This window comes from Seriola lalandi, unplaced genomic scaffold (genome assembly GCF_002814215.2).
Source record: "Seriola lalandi dorsalis isolate HSWRI2012SDOR001 ecotype SW California unplaced genomic scaffold, Sedor1 jcf7180002054378, whole genome shotgun sequence".
In the NCBI taxonomy this organism is placed as follows: Eukaryota; Metazoa; Chordata; class Actinopteri; order Carangiformes; family Carangidae; genus Seriola; species Seriola lalandi.
Window position 1 is genome coordinate 26,532 of NW_019524931.1, and position 9,239 is coordinate 35,770.

The following is a 9,239-nucleotide window of genomic DNA, read 5'->3' on the forward strand; positions in this document are numbered from 1 at the left end:
TCATATTTATCTCAAAACTGAAGAAATGCAAAATAAGGTAAGCAGGAGATATAAATCTGCTCTCATTGGGCACGATCTCCATCATCCAACCACACACGCCTCTACAGACAAATGCAGGAGGAAACAGTGTGAGATAGAAAAGGTATCTGTTCTCTGCCTCACAGTCTTAATCTCCTCCTTCATGCATTTGACAGATCATCCCTCTGTACAAATCTACTCGTGTTGTTCTACATCTGTCCTGTATCCTCTCCGCTTCCTATCACTCCATCATCACAGCCTCCAGGAGCCAGAGCTGTTACTTCAACTTATGTTGTGTTTCTATTCTGAGGCATTTTCCTTTTGATATTTTCACATTTGTTCTTCACTGTTGGTTTTTTAAAAGTAACAGACCAATGCAGTTGAAAAGTTCCAGCCTGTCATGTCATCCTCTCCTCATCTGTCCTGACCAATCTCTGCAGTCCTATATCATCTGATAAGGCAGAAATTGTTTATGATGAAAACAGATCTCTTCCTGGTAAACAGCTCGGGCTACCATAACAAGGGAGGATGTAAACAGTGTGGACAGAAAGATAGAAAACAGAAGAGAAATAGGAGACAGACCAAATCTCTTTCTGAAATGTCTGTTAAGACAAACTGCTCCTGACGTCTTAAACCAGTGTAAGGAACATTTTCATTTCGGCAGTATCAACACTTACACACTCGCTGAGATATTCCTACAGCAGAATTATAGTCTGATGGTTTTTTAGATCCAAACTGCAATCAATGGAATAATGAGGAAACTTAATACATGAGACTGACTTAGTAAATTTGGAATATTTCACAACTGGTCTGCAGACCAAGAACTGGGAATCTGGATGATGTTCATTCACTTAAACTAAAATATCCTGCGACATAAACAAGAACAAAAGAAGATTCTTCTCTCTTGTCGACTGACTGAAGGAATCTATGTGCATCGTCTGACCTCAGGTGATGATAACCTAACGACGGGGCGAGCTGCTGACTCATGCTGTGGTCCACATTAGAGGCTGGATCCTCTGATGTCCACATGTTTAAAATGAATATCCAATAATGGATTCAGTTCTGTCGACTAAAGATACACTGAACCTGCTCTCCAGGTGCTTGAGGATAGAAGCTACAGTGTGTCTCCACTGTCTGTCCATCACACAGACCCCTGTGATGTGAAGAATAAAGATTTGCTCCATGAACAAGGACATGCTTTTATCTCTCCCATTATTCTTTGCCTTACTTACTTCTATCTGATGGATAATCATACTCTGAGTTCTCGACCCAGATTTATTGTGCTTTGGGGGATGTAAACAGGAAGTATAATGTTGCCATGGATTCAGTGAGTTGTTAGCTATTTGCAGGTCCTGTTCACAGTGTACGCAGGGCTGTACAGATCACTGCTGCTGGATTACTGTGATACTGAAGAACATTTAAGAATCGGCAGTTAGAAGGAGTGTTGATGATTTCTCAGTTGATTTGTGGATGTTTACTTGTGACGGACACTGGAGATAATGATATCCTCAGAAAGTGTAAATCACACTAAATCTTTTGATAACACTGTGCACAACAAAGTAGCTGTGTAGATTCGGTAACAGTCACCGTGCTACAACAGTTTCTCCAGATTATCTAAATGCCTTTGCAGAACTGTGAGGTCAAGCTGAGCCAGGACGTCGGTCTATAAACTGCTATCAATCATGTTGCAGTGTTTCATTAGCAAAAGGAATAAATACCAAAATTATGAAAATAAAACTGGAATTATTACTTAAATGCAGACATTGTCTGTTGCCCTATTACGTATGAGGCCGGTGAACAATTTGCCCATTGGCTTTCCTTCCTTGGCACATCAACTCTTGACCAAGAATTAGGAAAATCAGAAGAAAAGACAAAGAGAAGGGCAGCCTTTGATCCAAGTACGTGAGAGTCGCTGTGGGAAATATTACTTAGGGGATTAAGAGGCGAGTGGGTGGACAGAAAGGGAGACAGAAAGACTAAAAGAAAAAAAAAGCAAAAGGACTGAAAGAGACAGAAGGAGGACAACACGGGGAGAAAGGGAAGTGGGGTGTAAGGCTTTGACAAGAACGCGGTGACATTAGCTTACAAAACATACAGCGACCCACGACCTGGAACAGCGACAGACATCAGGCCAGGACTTCCTCTACAAGGTGACTATAGACAGTATGAGGGAAAGAAAAGGTGCTAACCTAAATAATACATGACAACGATGTGACAAGAAGAGAGGAATGGGAACAAACAAGGCCGTCGTTTTTTACACTGTCAACAATGAGAGACTCCAGAGATCAACCTGATCCTTTAATTAGGGCAGAAATCTGATATGAGTCACAGCTGTGGAGAAGCCTGGTGTAAATGGCTTCATTTAAACAAACACACTGCACACTCACTCCTCTGTGGCTCTTTTCCACAGGGTTTTAATCCTTTTTGCACTGCTCCTTTGTCCATTCTCTACTTTTTCAAAAAAAAAAAAATCGTATTCATTGCGCTATTAATAAACCCTGTGGGTCATCACTGTTTGTCCTCAGTGAAACTATTCAGCCACAGCAGACAGAAACATCATCAGGCACAAATTGCATAAAAGCACAGATAGAATTGTCCTTAAAGTGCATAAAAACAGGAATAAAAATGTCATCAATGCAGATAAAATAGTCTTTTTCTCTTCCTCTGTACTTGTCTCTCAATCTTTCGCCCTCCTCTTCCTCTCATCCTTTCTCTTCCAGCCTTTGGTCCACGCATCAACATCCTTCTATTATCATCTTTTCACCCCATCAATATTCCTCTGTCTCTCGCGACTCTGTCTGTCTCTCCATCTGTATGTTTTCACCCAATCCTGCTGCTTCAATTCTTACCAGATACATTTTAACCTGACGATTTCCTCAGTCCTCGGACCAGACAAATTGAATTAACAAAGGTGAAGCAGAGAAGATTAAAGCCCCAGAGCAACGTGACCAGAGCGAAATGTTACATGAGCTCAAAATGAGACTCTGGTTGGACGATCCAGCATCTAAAAAAGAGAAATAAAAAAAAAAATCATTGTCTTCCCTTGAGAAAGACATGAATTATTGATCAGAGCTTCTGATTGGACGCATCAATCATGGACAAAGGGTGGAGGAAGGGTGTTAAGCAGCATTAGTGAAGCAAATATTTCATGAGAACATGCTGGCAGGGCGGAGGTCAGGCATGATGTCAGTCATAAGAATTCATCCTGACAATATGAATGAAAGATTTATGTCAAATACCTTCGTATTTTTCATTTCAGTGATGACACTGTTCAGAAACTCATGTAAGAACCTCTCACACGAAGAGCTTCACTCTCATTGGGCACGTGAAAGTGATTAAAGGCTCTGCACGCCGCGGTGAACCCACACAGGTGATCATGTCAGGGTAAGAAAAGAACAGGTGTGAATAATTAAATGAATGATGGCTGAATTTCATTCAGCAATAGACTATAAAGGAACTATTGACCCTGAACCTAAGTGCACCAAAGTGCACGAGTGGTCCAGTCCTGCTGTACGACTTTAGCCATTTTGTGTGGATCAAATGTGCTAATGGTCAAATCTCACATAACAAAGATGCTCATGGAAAAGCAGCATTCATCGAGTTAAAATGAGCATTTTGCAACTATACAGAATAAAGTACAGATAGGAAAGTTTCAGGATACCAAATATGAAAATGTTCTTGCGTGATGCTCAGTGACTGCAGAAGCTAGTTAATAATGTAATGTATAATGTATTTTTGCAGTGCATCATTCCTCTGAATGGATCACAAAGTCAAATGATTTCAACCTGCCGCAGTAGCAGAGCTGCGGCTTCAAGACGACGCGGGGTTGGCTCAGGACAGCAGAGAACAATGAGAATCACTGTGCATTGAGGCAATTCATTTGAAGGTTTCATTAACATAATGATAACACTCAGAACTCATTTAGGGCAGTTAAACCCAGACTCTCCTGAAGAGCACCGCCTCAATTCAGTTTCTTTTTTTCTTGTCTTATTAATATGGTGAAATATTCTGCTTCTACTCTCCCATTACAACAGCTCTTTAAGCTGTCGCATTTTAAAAAGATATGACTGACATTTATGAAGGAATAATTGTCTTTTTGCATGACATTATTACTGTATACCATGTGAGGTTGTTGAAAAAGTTCATTATCTTTATCTTCCATAAGGAATCCAAAGCAGTTACATAGAGTTTAAGATGAATTCAGTCATTAATAAACTATCCAGGCTGATTTCTAAAGCCATCATTTGGCTCCTTGAGTGGATTATGAAAATCAGCTCCTACAGACGCTGTCTCATTAAAGCCCTGTCACTCTGTGCTCCACAGCACTTGAAGCTGGGGCGAAGCAGAGCTCGTCAGTCTTGACAACAAAGTGAAGGCTGCGCTTCATCAATGCCTCTCGGTGGCGTATCAAACACGCTGGACACTTTGAAGTGGCTGTGAAGAGTGGACTTTGTGATTTATTGTCCTATCTAGAGTGTGAGACCTTCTGTCTGGCTGTCTCAGTAACATTAGAGCCTCTCTGGCAGCTCCGTGATGACTTTGTTAAAGGAGAACAGTTGCTTTGAACACTGTTTTTACTTGGTTTCAACTCCTTTTATTTACAGGTTTATAGGATAGCCACTGCAAGTCTTAGCAAACATGTCATATACTGTTATTTTGAAGTCAAGGTATCGATATCAGCACCAATATTGACAACTGACGAAACCAAGCCCTTGTGAATATAACAGTGTAATGTTTCCACTGAGTCCTTGAATTAGCTGTGGGCTTGACGTGAGCCCTGTTTTTTTAGTTGGATGTTACATCATATAAATACTAAACTATTGGTCAAACCTGTATTTCGGAAATTCATTCTGCTTTAGCTACTAGCAGTTCCTGTTGGCAGTGTAACCTTGACAACGCAAGACAGTCAAGTTCATTTTTGACGCTCAAGAAAATCATCTTAAGTTTAGAAGGTGCATTTTTTTTTTTCATTCATTTCTAAATGTATTAATGAAAGTTTACACATTGTAAAATTTACTGTTACTGGAAAAAGTAAGTTATACTTCCAGTATAACTTACTTTTGTGTGTGATATCATAACGCAGTCAAAATACAACAAACACATAAGTGGAACGGGTGTGGTCCTTTAGGCAAAATGCACAAAAAGTTAAAAGGTGCCCAACTGCACAAATATACACACTTTAATACGACAAGACAACGTGCCAACAAAGCTGCAGACAGCGCTGCGTTTCAGCACTGAGACAACCGTTAGCAAAAGCAAACACATGCTCAAGTCAAAAAGCCAATTACTATGAGTGAACGGAGTAGAGAAGGTTTTCTTCCTTGTGCCCGATGGAACATCATGTGACGATTATCGGCTTGATTCTCTGAGCGAAAGCAGCTGGAATATTACAGGACACAAATAATGTGACGCGACAGCAGATCTACACACTGACTCGGGGTGTGTGATTAGTGTGAGATCTGCTTTGTGTCTGTCTAAAGCTGATGCACTGACCTCTTTCGGTTTATTCAAATCTCTTCTTTTCAAACTGGCGGGAAACTCTGCTTTGTGCAGTATTTCATTCGACTAACACTCTGATTTCTCCTCCTTTCTCCTCTCTCTTCTTTTTTCCTGTTGTTCATTCCCTCTATTCTTCATGCCCTCCCCCTCTATCCAAGCATGGCTCGCCAAATCCTTTGCTTCCTGTTTTGCATCATTATACATTCATCTGCATCTCTCCCTCCATTCCTTTTTCTTTATTTCCTGTTTTCTCTTTCTACTCCTCCCAATCCCTTTTCATCTTTTCTCTGTTTCAAATGTGCTCGTCATTGTTTCCCACATAGAGATGGAACTAAGACCAAGCTATAGATTTGCAGTTCATACATTAGAGATGCATATATATCACTGTTTAGGGAAAATGTCTCCAAAGCATTTCAAGCAACCAAGAAACAGTCATGTGTCATGTATGTTTGAGCTTTATAACTGAAGCTACAGAAATCCTTTCATGACCTTGGCAAGAAAGCAAACAGATGCATAAACACAGCACACAGCCCGTGGCTGGGTGACTCTGCTGTGCTCCTATTTAGACTTCAGGGGGCAGAAAATAAAGATCACTGCCCCTTTAACAGACCAGTGGCCAGGCTGGCAGCCTCTGCCACACTTGGCTTTGTGGCAAGCGACGAAAACAACCACAGTGTGTGAGCAGAGAGGGAAAAAAAAGAGACAAAGAGACAAAGTGAAGAGAAAAAAAGTGTGGCGTCAGAGGCAAAGTAAAAGAAATATAGTCATTACTGATAGCACCACAATACTGGGCCTTACTACCTAGTCAGTGACCCCATTTTGACTCAGAGGTGATCATCATTCGACATGACTATGACCCGCTTTCAGCCATTTTGGCTCTGCCCTTCCTCACCAAGAATCTAATGAGCATTCAGAGCAACAGGAAGACAGAAGAAAGAGCTAGAAAGAGACGGCAGTGTAGACAAACAGAAACTGAAGGAAGGCTGGAGAATGAGAGAAAATGAGGCCGGACAAAGACAGAGCCTCCTTCACCATAATGAGCTGTGTTGTCCTGACCCTGCATCAGAATGTCAGCTTCTACAACAACCTCATCTGCGAGCTCATTGTGCTGCATCACGTATCCTCATGTACGTGAACAGACACACTCGCGCAGACCACAGCCACCTGTGTCCCAAAATGCAACGACTAAGATGCTATACCTTTTTTTTCATAAATAATAACTATACACACACACACAACACACACACACACAACACACACACACACACTCCAGATCTGTATCTAAAATTACACTTGTGCACTTGACCGACACAATGAGACAGATACTACCAACGTGGAATGTAAAGTAGCCTGCGGAGGGGGCAGCTCCGTTATTGTCGACTTCTCACAGCTTTTCATTCTCTCTCTTTCACTCTCTGTCTCTCGCGCTGTCTGACACTCCTCCTTTCAGTCTGGCTCTGTCCTCAAACCAGCTTAGACCAGAAATCCAGTAAGAAAATGACTGGAGTCAAAACATAAAGCCCTGAAACAATGAATCGCCATCTTCATCAACAGACCGAAAGACAACTACACTTGATCAAGACATAACCTTTGCCTGCTTGCACGCTTTAACACTCGGTTGCATACTCTCAAAAGCAGCCTGTCTAATGTCTATGTGGTGCTAGCATCATGCAGGCAGAACAGATGTTAACTCACAAACTCAATTTCCCCATTGGTGAACACGAATTGAAAAGAGGAGACTGCAAACATCCCCTCCACCTACCATCCACTGTGATGAAGGGGTTAGTGCTGGAGTTCAAGCCAAGGTTGCTATAGCCACCAGTTGCGAGGTCAACATCACTGCCTCCTTCCAGTGACAAAGTGTTGCCAGCTCCAAAGTCTGCAGCTGCACCAGTGTCGAGTTTAATATCCACTTCACTGCTGTCAAACTCAGTATCTTTAACCACGTCGCATTTGGTGCCAGTCTCCCCTTCAGTGTCGGCGCCCGCAGTCAGAGCAGAGCTGGTGTCCATGCCGATGAACCCCTTAGGGCTGAGGGGGACTGGCAGCACAATACCACCAGGCTCCTTCTCCACCCTGAAGCCCTCCGTCGAGGCCTCTAGTGGTGTGAGGGGGAAGCCGGCGTTGCCGTCCCTCTGTGGTGGGAACGGGGAGAGGCAGAGGCGGGGTTCAGGTGGGGATTGCCGCAGGTCGATGTGTGTGGCACCCGCTGCAGAGAGGGTGGGCGGCGGGGTCGGGGGCTGGTCTTCTGCCACGGTCAATGAGCGCTTCATGGAGTGTGGTGAGCGACGTGGACCACCCATGGGTGAAGCCAGCTCGTCTAGCCCTGCCCCATCTCCACCTGGGTATTTATCAGGCAGCTCTAGACTGGTGGGGACCGACAGGTGGGAACATTCAGACATCGCTCGCCGCATAGCCTTCCTCTGCTGCTGAGCACGCCCCATGAAACAGGGCTCCAGCTCCTCCTCTTCTTCTATCTCTTCCTCTTCACTGTTGTCCCCCGAAGAGCCCCCGGATAACTGCCGAGCCCCCAGGGCGGCCCCGGCCCCAGCCACAACCTCATTGCCCCTCTCCAGATGGTTGTCATTGACAACTCCTATAACACAGTAGTTAGGGGCGACCTGGGGCATGGCAACCTTTGGGCTGGATTCAGCAAAACTGGAGCTGTTCCATGGTTCAGATGGAGAGTCTCCATCTACTGGAGATGCCTCCATCAGAGAGGCTCCCATAGAGTTTGGAGCCATTGCACTAGTTGGTGACGACAGCTCCACACGCCTGACCGGAGACCCAGGAACCGGTGGCAGGGAGACCCTGCTGATGCCACCACATCCCAGGGCAGAAGGTAGCCTGCCCGGGGAAGCTGGGGAGGGGGATGGGGAGGAGGAGAGAGGGCTGTCTGGGCTCTCCCCTGCACTGCCCAGTGAGGCGTTACCCATCGAGGTGCTCCCCGAGATGCCCCCAACACTCCCTGGCACCTTCAGCTCTGCGTGCATGCTGCCCCTGCCCGGATGCTCAAAGAAACACAGCTTGTCTTCATCTGTGAGTCCAGTTGGTGCCAGAGGTCCATCACCTACCACCAGGCCCCTCGGGGTGCCCATGTCCAAGCCTGAGGGGTGCTTCCAATCCCAGCTCTGAGCTGGCACTGTGGGTGACAGGGACGGCACCTTACACAGCTCACTGTAGTCAGAGAAAGGAGAGCCGGGCTGCTGATCGGAAAGAGAAGACATGCTGTCTCCCCTTTCTATTCTCTTTCTCCCCCTTTCTTTGTTTCACGCTCAGTCTTTGTCTCAGTCTCAGGTGTACAGGTAATCGTCACCACTTCTCTCCCTCTTTTCTTTGTTATTTTGTGCTGATCCTTTTTTTTTTCAGTCACTCAGGTGCGCTCTGTGTGTGTGTGTGTGTGTGTGTGTGTGTGGAGTCTCTTGTGCTGCGTCTCCGCTCTGAACTCAAACACACACTGAGGGTGAACTGGATGTGCAGCTCTCTCCCTTGTTCCATCCCTCTTTCTCTCTCTCTCTGGTTCTCTCACTGATTATCACAGCAGTCATGTGACCCAGTTGTGGCTGCCAATTGGCTGCTGCCAGTTCCCAGATCCCACCCACTGTGGTGGAGTGAGTAAGCCCCCTCCCCTCTAGTTTTCTCTTTCACTCCACGTTTTTCTGCCCTAAACCCTTTTCTTTCTCTAGTTCGGTCTCTTGGTTTAAAAAAAAAAAAAAAAAAAA

General features: G+C 44.6%; 1 protein-coding gene across 1 annotated transcript in view; it reads right to left on the reverse strand.

The window, feature by feature from the left end:
* LOC111657038 (uncharacterized) overlaps positions 1 to 9,239 on the reverse strand; it is a 115,246-nt gene that overhangs the window by 21,924 nt on the left and 84,083 nt on the right.